This window comes from Gossypium hirsutum, unplaced genomic scaffold (genome assembly GCF_007990345.1).
Source record: "Gossypium hirsutum isolate 1008001.06 unplaced genomic scaffold, Gossypium_hirsutum_v2.1 scaffold_1301, whole genome shotgun sequence".
Classification (NCBI taxonomy): Eukaryota; Viridiplantae; Streptophyta; class Magnoliopsida; order Malvales; family Malvaceae; genus Gossypium; species Gossypium hirsutum.
In genome coordinates this window covers 1-10311 of record NW_024403542.1, presented here as the reverse complement: position 1 = coordinate 10311, position 10311 = coordinate 1, and the positions used below count along the sequence as shown (strand labels likewise).

At 43.4% G+C, this 10311-nt stretch overlaps 29 non-coding genes and 3 pseudogenes across 29 annotated transcripts; all 32 read right to left on the bottom strand.

The window, feature by feature from the left end:
• Positions 1–345: 345 nt before the first annotated feature.
• LOC121227650 (uncharacterized) lies at positions 346–460 on the bottom strand (annotated as a pseudogene).
• A 179-nt stretch (positions 461–639) lies between these two features.
• Positions 640–754, bottom strand: LOC121227649 (uncharacterized; annotated as a pseudogene).
• Positions 755–934: 180 nt separating this feature from the next.
• On the bottom strand, positions 935–1050 carry LOC121227647 (5S ribosomal RNA). Its single transcript, XR_005925203.1, has one exon. It is a non-coding gene; the product is annotated as a 5S ribosomal RNA (ribosomal RNA).
• Positions 1051–1231: 181 nt separating this feature from the next.
• On the bottom strand, positions 1232–1349 carry LOC121227635 (5S ribosomal RNA). Its single transcript, XR_005925191.1, has one exon. It is a non-coding gene; the product is annotated as a 5S ribosomal RNA (ribosomal RNA).
• Positions 1350–1530: 181 nt separating this feature from the next.
• Positions 1531–1647, bottom strand: LOC121227646 (5S ribosomal RNA). The gene has a single exon (XR_005925202.1). It is a non-coding gene; the product is annotated as a 5S ribosomal RNA (ribosomal RNA).
• Positions 1648–1830: 183 nt separating this feature from the next.
• On the bottom strand, positions 1831–1948 carry LOC121227640 (5S ribosomal RNA). The gene has a single exon (XR_005925197.1). It is a non-coding gene; the product is annotated as a 5S ribosomal RNA (ribosomal RNA).
• A 183-nt stretch (positions 1949–2131) lies between these two features.
• On the bottom strand, positions 2132–2249 carry LOC121227634 (5S ribosomal RNA). Its single transcript, XR_005925190.1, has one exon. It is a non-coding gene; the product is annotated as a 5S ribosomal RNA (ribosomal RNA).
• Positions 2250–2433: 184 nt separating this feature from the next.
• On the bottom strand, positions 2434–2552 carry LOC121227623 (5S ribosomal RNA). Its single transcript, XR_005925179.1, has one exon. It is a non-coding gene; the product is annotated as a 5S ribosomal RNA (ribosomal RNA).
• A 183-nt stretch (positions 2553–2735) lies between these two features.
• Positions 2736–2852, bottom strand: LOC121227645 (5S ribosomal RNA). The gene has a single exon (XR_005925201.1). It is a non-coding gene; the product is annotated as a 5S ribosomal RNA (ribosomal RNA).
• A 183-nt stretch (positions 2853–3035) lies between these two features.
• Positions 3036–3153, bottom strand: LOC121227633 (5S ribosomal RNA). Its single transcript, XR_005925189.1, has one exon. It is a non-coding gene; the product is annotated as a 5S ribosomal RNA (ribosomal RNA).
• Positions 3154–3336: 183 nt separating this feature from the next.
• On the bottom strand, positions 3337–3454 carry LOC121227632 (5S ribosomal RNA). The gene has a single exon (XR_005925188.1). It is a non-coding gene; the product is annotated as a 5S ribosomal RNA (ribosomal RNA).
• Positions 3455–3637: 183 nt separating this feature from the next.
• Positions 3638–3755, bottom strand: LOC121227638 (5S ribosomal RNA). The gene has a single exon (XR_005925195.1). It is a non-coding gene; the product is annotated as a 5S ribosomal RNA (ribosomal RNA).
• Positions 3756–3938: 183 nt separating this feature from the next.
• On the bottom strand, positions 3939–4057 carry LOC121227622 (5S ribosomal RNA). The gene has a single exon (XR_005925178.1). It is a non-coding gene; the product is annotated as a 5S ribosomal RNA (ribosomal RNA).
• A 182-nt stretch (positions 4058–4239) lies between these two features.
• Positions 4240–4358, bottom strand: LOC121227626 (5S ribosomal RNA). Its single transcript, XR_005925183.1, has one exon. It is a non-coding gene; the product is annotated as a 5S ribosomal RNA (ribosomal RNA).
• A 182-nt stretch (positions 4359–4540) lies between these two features.
• LOC121227625 (5S ribosomal RNA) lies at positions 4541–4659 on the bottom strand. Its single transcript, XR_005925181.1, has one exon. It is a non-coding gene; the product is annotated as a 5S ribosomal RNA (ribosomal RNA).
• Positions 4660–4842: 183 nt separating this feature from the next.
• Positions 4843–4960, bottom strand: LOC121227629 (5S ribosomal RNA). Its single transcript, XR_005925186.1, has one exon. It is a non-coding gene; the product is annotated as a 5S ribosomal RNA (ribosomal RNA).
• Positions 4961–5143: 183 nt separating this feature from the next.
• Positions 5144–5261, bottom strand: LOC121227628 (5S ribosomal RNA). The gene has a single exon (XR_005925185.1). It is a non-coding gene; the product is annotated as a 5S ribosomal RNA (ribosomal RNA).
• A 183-nt stretch (positions 5262–5444) lies between these two features.
• LOC121227621 (5S ribosomal RNA) lies at positions 5445–5563 on the bottom strand. The gene has a single exon (XR_005925177.1). It is a non-coding gene; the product is annotated as a 5S ribosomal RNA (ribosomal RNA).
• Positions 5564–5746: 183 nt separating this feature from the next.
• LOC121227627 (5S ribosomal RNA) lies at positions 5747–5864 on the bottom strand. Its single transcript, XR_005925184.1, has one exon. It is a non-coding gene; the product is annotated as a 5S ribosomal RNA (ribosomal RNA).
• Positions 5865–6047: 183 nt separating this feature from the next.
• On the bottom strand, positions 6048–6166 carry LOC121227619 (5S ribosomal RNA). Its single transcript, XR_005925176.1, has one exon. It is a non-coding gene; the product is annotated as a 5S ribosomal RNA (ribosomal RNA).
• Positions 6167–6350: 184 nt separating this feature from the next.
• LOC121227652 (5S ribosomal RNA) lies at positions 6351–6469 on the bottom strand. The gene has a single exon (XR_005925206.1). It is a non-coding gene; the product is annotated as a 5S ribosomal RNA (ribosomal RNA).
• Positions 6470–6653: 184 nt separating this feature from the next.
• LOC121227651 (5S ribosomal RNA) lies at positions 6654–6772 on the bottom strand. Its single transcript, XR_005925205.1, has one exon. It is a non-coding gene; the product is annotated as a 5S ribosomal RNA (ribosomal RNA).
• Positions 6773–6953: 181 nt separating this feature from the next.
• Positions 6954–7072, bottom strand: LOC121227624 (5S ribosomal RNA). The gene has a single exon (XR_005925180.1). It is a non-coding gene; the product is annotated as a 5S ribosomal RNA (ribosomal RNA).
• Positions 7073–7255: 183 nt separating this feature from the next.
• On the bottom strand, positions 7256–7374 carry LOC121227643 (5S ribosomal RNA). Its single transcript, XR_005925199.1, has one exon. It is a non-coding gene; the product is annotated as a 5S ribosomal RNA (ribosomal RNA).
• Positions 7375–7557: 183 nt separating this feature from the next.
• LOC121227630 (5S ribosomal RNA) lies at positions 7558–7676 on the bottom strand. The gene has a single exon (XR_005925187.1). It is a non-coding gene; the product is annotated as a 5S ribosomal RNA (ribosomal RNA).
• A 183-nt stretch (positions 7677–7859) lies between these two features.
• Positions 7860–7978, bottom strand: LOC121227618 (5S ribosomal RNA). The gene has a single exon (XR_005925175.1). It is a non-coding gene; the product is annotated as a 5S ribosomal RNA (ribosomal RNA).
• A 181-nt stretch (positions 7979–8159) lies between these two features.
• Positions 8160–8277, bottom strand: LOC121227637 (5S ribosomal RNA). The gene has a single exon (XR_005925194.1). It is a non-coding gene; the product is annotated as a 5S ribosomal RNA (ribosomal RNA).
• Positions 8278–8460: 183 nt separating this feature from the next.
• On the bottom strand, positions 8461–8578 carry LOC121227639 (5S ribosomal RNA). The gene has a single exon (XR_005925196.1). It is a non-coding gene; the product is annotated as a 5S ribosomal RNA (ribosomal RNA).
• Positions 8579–8758: 180 nt separating this feature from the next.
• Positions 8759–8876, bottom strand: LOC121227636 (5S ribosomal RNA). Its single transcript, XR_005925192.1, has one exon. It is a non-coding gene; the product is annotated as a 5S ribosomal RNA (ribosomal RNA).
• Positions 8877–9057: 181 nt separating this feature from the next.
• On the bottom strand, positions 9058–9175 carry LOC121227641 (5S ribosomal RNA). The gene has a single exon (XR_005925198.1). It is a non-coding gene; the product is annotated as a 5S ribosomal RNA (ribosomal RNA).
• A 182-nt stretch (positions 9176–9357) lies between these two features.
• On the bottom strand, positions 9358–9474 carry LOC121227644 (5S ribosomal RNA). The gene has a single exon (XR_005925200.1). It is a non-coding gene; the product is annotated as a 5S ribosomal RNA (ribosomal RNA).
• A 183-nt stretch (positions 9475–9657) lies between these two features.
• On the bottom strand, positions 9658–9772 carry LOC121227648 (uncharacterized; annotated as a pseudogene).
• Between the last annotated feature and the right edge of the window lie 539 nt (positions 9773–10311).

The window sequence follows — 10311 nt, the reverse complement described above, 5'->3', positions numbered from 1 at the left end:
GCGCAATCTATTCAAATAAAGGCTGACCCTTATCGCACTTGCGCCTCGAATTTAAATGCAAATTCGACCAAATATCGTTCCAAATATTTATTTCACAAAATGCAAATAACGAATGAGTTACACACGTGGAGAAAACCAAACATAAGAAAAAAAAACGAACAAATAAAAAAAAACATTATACGAACCACCCGTCAACCTGCGCAATCTATTCATATAAAGGCTCCTTATCGCACTGGCCAATTAAATCAAAGACAAATATCGTTCAAATAATTATTCACAAAACCAAATAACGAATGAGTTACACCACGTGAGAAAACCAACTAAAAAAAAATTAAAAAAAATGGGAGGGTGCAACACGAGGACTTCCAAGAGGTCACCCATCCTAGTACTACTCCGCCCAAGCCGCTTAACTGCGGAGTTCTGATGGGATCCGGTGCATTAGTGCTGTATGATCGCACCCGCAACTCTTGCGCAATCTATTCATATAAAGGCTGCCCTTATCGCACTTGCGCCTCGAATTTAAAGCAAATTCGACCAAATATCGTTCCAAATTATTTATTTCACAAAACGCAAATAACGAATGAGTTACACCACGTGGAGAAAACGCAACTAAAAAAACATTATATGAAATAAAATGGAAGGGTGCAACACGAGGAATTCCCAGAGTCACCCATCCTAGTACTACTCTCGCCCAAGCACGCTTAACTGCGGAGTTCTGATGGGATCCGGTGCATTAGTCTGGTAGATCGCACCCGTCAACTCTTGCGCAATCTATTCATATAAAGCTGCCCCTTATCGCACTTGCGCCTCGAATTTAAATGCAAATTGACCAAATATCGTTCCAAATTATTTATTTCACAAAACGCAAATAACGAATGAGTTACACCACGTGGAGAAAACGCAACTAAAAAAACATTATATGAAAAAAATGGGAGGGGTGCAACACGAGGACTTCCCAAGAGGTCACCCATCCTAGTACTATCCGCCCAAGCTCGCTTAACTGCGGAGTTCTGATGGATCCGGTGCATTAGTGCTGGTATGATCGCACCCGTCAACTCTTGCGCAATCTATTCATATAAAGGCTGCCCCTTATCGCACTTGCGCCTCGAATTTAAATGCAAATTCGACAAATATCGTTCCAAATTATTTATTTCACAAAACGCAAATAACGAATGAGTTACACCACGTGGAGAAAACGCAACTAAAAAAACATTATATGAAAAAAATGGGAGGGGTGCAACACGAGGACTTCCCAGAGGTCACCCATCCTAGTACTACTCTCGCCCAAGCACGCTTAACTGCGGAGTTCTGATGGGATCCGGTGCATTAGTGCTGGTATGATCGCACCCGTCAACTCTTGCGCAATCTATTCATATAAAGGCTGCCCTTATCGCACTTGCGCCTCGAATTTAAATGCAAATTCGACCAAATATCGTTCCAAATTATTTATTTCACAAAACGCAAATAACGAATGAGTTACACCACGTGGAGAAAACGCAACTAAAAAAACATTATATGAAAAAAATGGGAGGGGTGCAACACGAGGACTTCCCAGAGGTCACCCATCCTAGTACTACTCCGCCCAAGCACGCTTAACTGCGGAGTTCTGATGGGATCCGGTGCATTAGTGCTGGTATGATCGCACCCGTCAACTCTTGCGCAATCTATTCATATAAAGGCTGCCCTTATCGCACTTGCGCCTCGAATTTAAATGCAAATTCGACCAAATATCGTTCCAAATTATTTATTTCACAAAACGCAAATAACGAATGAGTTACACCACGTGGAGAAAACGCAACTAAAAAAAACATTATATGAAATAAAATGGGAGGGGTGCAACACGAGGACTTCCCAGGAGGTCACCCATCCTAGTACTACTCTCGCCCAAGCACGCTTACTGCGGAGTTCTGATGGGATCCGGTGCATTAGTGCTGGTATGATCGCACCCGTCAACTCTTGCGCAATCTATTCATATAAAGGCTGCCCCTTATCGCACTTGCGCCTCGAATTTAAATGCAAATTCGACCAAATATCGTTCCAAATTATTTATTTCACAAAACGCAAATAACGAATGAGTTACACCACGTGGAGAAAACGCAACTAAAAAAACATTATATGAAATAAAATGGGAGGGGTGCAACACGAGGACTTCCCAGAGGTCACCCATCCTAGTACTACTCTCGCCCAAGCACGCTTAACTGCGGAGTTCTGATGGGATCCGGTGCATTAGTGCTGGTATGATCGCACCCGTCAACTCTTGCGCAATCTATTCATATAAAGGCTGCCCCTTATCGCACTTGCGCCTCGAATTTAAATGCAAATTCGACCAAATATCGTTCCAAATTATTTATTTCACAAAACGCAAATAACGAATGAGTTACACCACGTGGAGAAAACGCAACTAAAAAAAACATTATATGAAATAAAATGGGAGGGGTGCAACACGAGGACTTCCCAGGAGGTCACCCATCCTAGTACTACTCTCGCCCAAGCACGCTTAACTGCGGAGTTCTGATGGGATCCGGTGCATTAGTGCTGGTATGATCGCACCCGTCAACTCTTGCGCAATCTATTCATATAAAGGCTGCCCCTTATCGCACTTGCGCCTCGAATTTAAATGCAAATTCGACCAAATATCGTTCCAAATTATTTATTTCACAAAACGCAAATAACGAATGAGTTACACCACGTGGAGAAAACGCAACTAAAAAAACATTATATGAAATAAAATGGGAGGGGTGCAACACGAGGACTTCCCAGAGGTCACCCATCCTAGTACTACTCCGCCCAAGCACGCTTAACTGCGGAGTTCTGATGGGATCCGGTGCATTAGTGCTGGTATGATCGCACCCGTCAACTCTTGCGCAATCTATTCATATAAAGGCTGCCCCTTATCGCACTTGCGCCTCGAATTTAAATGCAAATTCGACCAAATATCGTTCCAAATTATTTATTTCACAAAACGCAAATAACGAATGAGTTACACCACGTGGAGAAAACGCAACTAAAAAAACATTATATGAAATAAAATGGGAGGGGTGCAACACGAGGACTTCCCAGAGGTCACCCATCCTAGTACTACTCTCGCCCAAGCACGCTTAACTGCGGAGTTCTGATGGGATCCGGTGCATTAGTGCTGGTATGATCGCACCCGTCAACTCTTGCGCAATCTATTCATATAAAGGCTGCCCCTTATCGCACTTGCGCCTCGAATTTAAATGCAAATTCGACCAAATATCGTTCCAAATTATTTATTTCACAAAACGCAAATAACGAATGAGTTACACCACGTGGAGAAAACGCAACTAAAAAAACATTATATGAAATAAAATGGGAGGGGTGCAACACGAGGACTTCCCAGAGGTCACCCATCCTAGTACTACTCTCGCCCAAGCACGCTTAACTGCGGAGTTCTGATGGGATCCGGTGCATTAGTGCTGGTATGATCGCACCCGTCAACTCTTGCGCAATCTATTCATATAAAGGCTGCCCCTTATCGCACTTGCGCCTCGAATTTAAATGCAAATTCGACCAAATATCGTTCCAAATTATTTATTTCACAAAACGCAAATAACGAATGAGTTACACCACGTGGAGAAAACGCAACTAAAAAAAACATTATATGAAAAAAATGGGAGGGGTGCAACACGAGGACTTCCCAAGAGGTCACCCATCCTAGTACTACTCCGCCCAAGCACGCTTAACTGCGGAGTTCTGATGGGATCCGGTGCATTAGTGCTGGTATGATCGCACCCGTCAACTCTTGCGCAATCTATTCATATAAAGGCTGCCCCTTATCGCACTTGCGCCTCGAATTTAAATGCAAATTCGACCAAATATCGTTCCAAATTATTTATTTCACAAAACGCAAATAACGAATGAGTTACACCACGTGGAGAAAACGCAACTAAAAAAACATTATATGAAATAAAATGGGAGGGGTGCAACACGAGGACTTCCCAGGAGGTCACCCATCCTAGTACTACTCTCGCCCAAGCACGCTTAACTGCGGAGTTCTGATGGGATCCGGTGCATTAGTGCTGGTATGATCGCACCCGTCAACTCTTGCGCAATCTATTCATATAAAGGCTGCCCTTATCGCACTTGCGCCTCGAATTTAAATGCAAATTCGACCAAATATCGTTCCAAATTATTTATTTCACAAAACGCAAATAACGAATGAGTTACACCACGTGGAGAAAACGCAACTAAAAAAACATTATATGAAATAAAATGGGAGGGGTGCAACACGAGGACTTCCCAAGAGGTCACCCATCCTAGTACTACTCTCGCCCAAGCACGCTTAACTGCGGAGTTCTGATGGGATCCGGTGCATTAGTGCTGGTATGATCGCACCCGTCAACTCTTGCGCAATCTATTCATATAAAGGCTGCCCCTTATCGCACTTGCGCCTCGAATTTAAATGCAAATTCGACCAAATATCGTTCCAAATTATTTATTTCACAAAACGCAAATAACGAATGAGTTACACCACGTGGAGAAAACGCAACTAAAAAAACATTATATGAAATAAAATGGGAGGGTGCAACACGAGGACTTCCCAGGAGGTCACCCATCCTAGTACTACTCTCGCCCAAGCACGCTTAACTGCGGAGTTCTGATGGGATCCGGTGCATTAGTGCTGGTATGATCGCACCCGTCAACTCTTGCGCAATCTATTCATATAAAGGCTGCCCCTTATCGCACTTGCGCCTCGAATTTAAATGCAAATTCGACCAAATATCGTTCCAAATTATTTATTTCACAAAACGCAAATAACGAATGAGTTACACCACGTGGAGAAAACGCAACTAAAAAAACATTATATGAAATAAAATGGGAGGGGTGCAACACGAGGACTTCCCAGAGGTCACCCATCCTAGTACTACTCTCGCCCAAGCACGCTTAACTGCGGAGTTCTGATGGGATCCGGTGCATTAGTGCTGGTATGATCGCACCCGTCAACTCTTGCGCAATCTATTCATATAAAGGCTGCCCCTTATCGCACTTGCGCCTCGAATTTAAATGCAAATTCGACCAAATATCGTTCCAAATTATTTATTTCACAAAACGCAAATAACGAATGAGTTACACCACGTGGAGAAAACGCAACTAAAAAAAACATTATATGAAAAAAATGGGAGGGGTGCAACACGAGGACTTCCCAGAGGTCACCCATCCTAGTACTACTCTCGCCCAAGCACGCTTAACTGCGGAGTTCTGATGGGATCCGGTGCATTAGTGCTGGTATGATCGCACCCGTCAACTCTTGCGCAATCTATTCATATAAAGGCTGCCCCTTATCGCACTTGCGCCTCGAATTTAAATGCAAATTCGACCAAATATCGTTCCAAATTATTTATTTCACAAAACGCAAATAACGAATGAGTTACACCACGTGGAGAAAACGCAACTAAAAAAACATTATATGAAATAAAATGGGAGGGGTGCAACACGAGGACTTCCCAGGAGGTCACCCATCCTAGTACTACTCTCGCCCAAGCACGCTTAACTGCGGAGTTCTGATGGGATCCGGTGCATTAGTGCTGGTATGATCGCACCCGTCAACTCTTGCGCAATCTATTCATATAAAGGCTGCCCCTTATCGCACTTGCGCCTCGAATTTAAATGCAAATTCGACCAAATATCGTTCCAAATTATTTATTTCACAAAACGCAAATAACGAATGAGTTACACCACGTGGAGAAAACGCAACTAAAAAAACATTATATGAAATAAAATGGGAGGGGTGCAACACGAGGACTTCCCAGAGGTCACCCATCCTAGTACTACTCTCGCCCAAGCACGCTTAACTGCGGAGTTCTGATGGGATCCGGTGCATTAGTGCTGGTATGATCGCACCCGTCAACTCTTGCGCAATCTATTCATATAAAGGCTGCCCCTTATCGCACTTGCGCCTCGAATTTAAATGCAAATTCGACCAAATATCGTTCCAAATTATTTATTTCACAAAACGCAAATAACGAATGAGTTACACCACGTGGAGAAAACGCAACTAAAAAAACATTATATGAAATAAAATGGGAGGGGTGCAACACGAGGACTTCCCAGGAGGTCACCCATCCTAGTACTACTCTCGCCCAAGCACGCTTAACTGCGGAGTTCTGATGGGATCCGGTGCATTAGTGCTGGTATGATCGCACCCGTCAACTCTTGCGCAATCTATTCATATAAAGGCTGCCCCTTATCGCACTTGCGCCTCGAATTTAAATGCAAATTCGACCAAATATCGTTCCAAATTATTTATTTCACAAAACGCAAATAACGAATGAGTTACACCACGTGGAGAAAACGCAACTAAAAAAAACATTATATGAAATAAAATGGGAGGGGTGCAACACGAGGACTTCCCAGGAGGTCACCCATCCTAGTACTACTCTCGCCCAAGCACGCTTAACTGCGGAGTTCTGATGGGATCCGGTGCATTAGTGCTGGTATGATCGCACCCGTCAACTCTTGCGCAATCTATTCATATAAAGGCTGCCCCTTATCGCACTTGCGCCTCGAATTTAAATGCAAATTCGACCAAATATCGTTCCAAATTATTTATTTCACAAAACGCAAATAACGAATGAGTTACACCACGTGGAGAAAACGCAACTAAAAAAAACATTATATGAAATAAAATGGGAGGGGTGCAACACGAGGACTTCCCAGGAGGTCACCCATCCTAGTACTACTCTCGCCCAAGCACGCTTAACTGCGGAGTTCTGATGGGATCCGGTGCATTAGTGCTGGTATGATCGCACCCGTCAACTCTTGCGCAATCTATTCATATAAAGGCTGCCCTTATCGCACTTGCGCCTCGAATTTAAATGCAAATTCGACCAAATATCGTTCCAAATTATTTATTTCACAAAACGCAAATAACGAATGAGTTACACCACGTGGAGAAAACGCAACTAAAAAAACATTATATGAAATAAAATGGGAGGGTGCAACACGAGGACTTCCCAGGAGGTCACCCATCCTAGTACTACTCTCGCCCAAGCACGCTTAACTGCGGAGTTCTGATGGGATCCGGTGCATTAGTGCTGGTATGATCGCACCCGTCAACTCTTGCGCAATCTATTCATATAAAGGCTGCCCCTTATCGCACTTGCGCCTCGAATTTAAATGCAAATTCGACCAAATATCGTTCCAAATTATTTATTTCACAAAACGCAAATAACGAATGAGTTACACCACGTGGAGAAAACGCAACTAAAAAAACATTATATGAAATAAAATGGGAGGGGTGCAACACGAGGACTTCCCAGGAGGTCACCCATCCTAGTACTACTCTCGCCCAAGCACGCTTAACTGCGGAGTTCTGATGGGATCCGGTGCATTAGTGCTGGTATGATCGCACCCGTCAACTCTTGCGCAATCTATTCATATAAAGGCTGCCCCTTATCGCACTTGCGCCTCGAATTTAAATGCAAATTCGACCAAATATCGTTCCAAATTATTTATTTCACAAAACGCAAATAACGAATGAGTTACACCACGTGGAGAAAACGCAACTAAAAAAACATTATATGAAATAAAATGGGAGGGGTGCAACACGAGGACTTCCCAGGAGGTCACCCATCCTAGTACTACTCTCGCCCAAGCACGCTTAACTGCGGAGTTCTGATGGGATCCGGTGCATTAGTGCTGGTATGATCGCACCCGTCAACTCTTGCGCAATCTATTCATATAAAGGCTGCCCCTTATCGCACTTGCGCCTCGAATTTAAATGCAAATTCGACCAAATATCGTTCCAAATTATTTATTTCACAAAACGCAAATAACGAATGAGTTACACCACGTGGAGAAAACGCAACTAAAAAAACATTATATGAAATAAAATGGGAGGGGTGCAACACGAGGACTTCCCAGGAGGTCACCCATCCTAGTACTACTCTCGCCCAAGCACGCTTAACTGCGGAGTTCTGATGGGATCCGGTGCATTAGTGCTGGTATGATCGCACCCGTCAACTCTGCGCAATCTATTCATATAAAGGCTGCCCCTTATCGCACTTGCGCCTCGAATTTAAATGCAAATTCGACCAAATATCGTTCCAAATTATTTATTTCACAAAACGCAAATAACGAATGAGTTACACCACGTGGAGAAAACGCAACTAAAAAAACATTATATGAAAAAAATGGGAGGGGTGCAACACGAGGACTTCCCAAGAGGTCACCCATCCTAGTACTACTCCGCCCAAGCACGCTTAACTGCGGAGTTCTGATGGGATCCGGTGCATTAGTGCTGGTATGATCGCACCCGTCAACTCTTGCGCAATCTATTCATATAAAGGCTGCCCCTTATCGCACTTGCGCCTCGAATTTAAATGCAAATTCGACCAAATATCGTTCCAATTATTTATTTCACAAAACGCAAATAACGAATGAGTTACACCACGTGGAGAAAACGCAACTAAAAAAAACATTATATGAAATAAAATGGGAGGGGTGCAACACGAGGACTTCCCAGGAGGTCACCCATCCTAGTACTACTCTCGCCCAAGCACGCTTACTGCGGAGTTCTGATGGGATCCGGTGCATTAGTGCTGGTATGATCGCACCCGTCAACTCTTGCGCAATCTATTCATATAAAGGCTGCCCTTATCGCACTTGCGCCTCGAATTTAAATGCAAATTCGACCAAATATCGTTCCAAATTATTTATTTCACAAAAGCAAATAACGAATGAGTTACACCACGTGGAGAAAACGCAACTAAAAAAACATTATATGAAAAAAATGGGAGGGGTGCAACACGAGGACTTCCCAAGAGGTCACCCATCCTAGTACTACTCCGCCCAAGCACGCTTAACTGCGGAGTTCTGATGGGATCCGGTGCATTAGTGCTGGTATGATCGCACCCGTCAACTCTTGCGCAATCTATTCATATAAAGGCTACCCCTTATCGCACTTGCGCCTCGAATTTAAATGCAAATTCGACCAAATATCGTTCCAAATTATTTATTTCACAAAACGCAAATAACGAATGAGTTACACCACGTGGAGAAAACGCAACTAAAAAAAAATTATATGAAAAAAATGGGAGGGTGCAACACGAGGACTTCCCAAGAGGTCACCCATCCTAGTACTACTCCGCCCAAGCTCGCTTAACTGCGGAGTTCTGATGGGATCCGGTGCATTAGTGCTGGTATGATCGCACCCGTCAACTCTTGCGCAATCTATTCATATAAAGGCTGCCCCTTATCGCACTTGCGCCTCGAATTTAAATGCAAATTCGACCAAATATCGTTCCAAATTATTTATTTCACAAAACGCAAATAACGAATGAGTTACACCACGTGGAGAAAACGCAACTAAAAAAACATTATATGAAATAAAATGGGAGGGTGCAACACGAGGATTCCCAGGAGGTCACCCATCCTAGTACTACTCTCGCCCAAGCACGCTTAACTGCGGAGTTCTGATGGGATCCGGTGCATTAGTCTGGTATGATCGCACCCGTCAACTCTTGCGCAATCTATTCATATAAAGGCTGCCCCTTATCGCACTTGCGCCTCGAATTTAAATGCAAATTCGACCAAATATCGTTCCAAATTATTTATTTCACAAAACGCAAATAACGAATGAGTTACACCACGTGGAGAAAACGCAACTAAAAAAACATTATATGAAACAAAATGGGAGGGGTGCAACACGAGGACTTCCCAAGAGGTCACCCATCCTAGTACTATCCGCCCAAGCCGCTTAACTGCGGAGTTCTGATGGATCCGGTGCATTAGTGCTGGTATGATCGCACCCGTCAACTCTTGCGCAATCTATTCATATAAAGGCTGCCCTTATCGCACTTGCGCCTGAATTTAAATGCAAATTCGACAAAATATCGTTCCAAATTATTATTCACAAAACGCAAATAACGAATGAGTTACACCACGTGGAGAAAACGCAACTAAAAAACATTATATGAAATAAAAGGAGGTGCAACAGAGGATTCCAGAGTCACCATCCTAGTACTACTCCGCCAAGCACGCTTAACTGCGAGTTCTGATGGATCCGGTGCATTACTGGTATGATCGCACCCGTCAACTCTTGCGCAATCTATTCATATAAAGGCTGCCCTTATCGCACTTGCGCCTCGAATTTAAATGCAAATTCGACCAAATATCGTTCCAAATTATTTATTTCACAAAAGCAAATAACGAATGAGTTACACACGTGGAGAAACGCAACTAAAAAAACATTATATGAAAAAATGGGGTGCAACGGATCGGGCACATCTAGTACTATGCCCAAGATCGGAGCGTCTGACCGCATTATGTTATATCTCGAATCATTCGCAG